The following is a 778-nucleotide window of genomic DNA, read 5'->3' on the forward strand; positions in this document are numbered from 1 at the left end:
CTTCAAAAAATAAAGAAAATATGCCCCCTAAGGTACCTCCCCATCCCCCCATCCCCCAAATCCCACTGGTTTCTTTTCCAGTGCCAGGTTGCATGATCTGGTCCCATCTCCTGGGGTGGTTGGTGCTTTTTTTTTTTTTTTTTTTTTTTTTCCCGTCTATTGATCATTAGTTTAGGATAGATAACATGAACCAGTTCTGGAACCACTACTAGGAGGAACACAAGCTCTTCACTGCAATCACACAGCAGGAAATAAAGAGATAGCTCAATTCATCTGTGGTGCTGGGTCTCCAAAATTCAAAAACTTGGCACAACTGGAGCACTGAATTTGTGTCCTCCATGCTTCTTAATCATTTTGGATTTCTTTGATCGGCCAGAGTTGCTATGTCTTGTAACTATTTTCTTGTTCTTCATTAAGACCGTGTGACTCAGAGCCTGATACCACACAGGATTACAATTTTGAATAGTTTGAAAGATACTTTAAATATCTGATACTCATCAACAGGGTTATCTTCATCATCAATGATTGTGGAATAGCCTTCCAGAGCAGTCTCTTCAGCATCACCTTCCTCCCAATCTTCATCTCCATCTTCACCTGCGTGCTTAGCCAGAATCTTCAAATATTCTTGCTCATCTTCATTAATATCATCTTCATCACTCCCCAGTTCCTCGGTTTCATCATCATCTTCAGCTTCATCATCATCCTCACTGTCATTCCCATGTTCTTCATATCAGGCATGTGCTCTTTGAAATCCACTAAATATACTGAACAAGAGCAT

The 778-nt window shown here is 40.5% G+C and overlaps 1 pseudogene; it reads right to left on the bottom strand.

The window, feature by feature from the left end:
- Positions 1–264: 264 nt before the first annotated feature.
- LOC100428171 (importin-7 pseudogene) lies at positions 265–778 on the bottom strand (annotated as a pseudogene).

The sequence above is a fragment of the Macaca mulatta genome, chromosome X (assembly GCF_049350105.2).
Source record: "Macaca mulatta isolate MMU2019108-1 chromosome X, T2T-MMU8v2.0, whole genome shotgun sequence".
NCBI lineage: Eukaryota > Metazoa > Chordata > Mammalia > Primates > Cercopithecidae > Macaca > Macaca mulatta.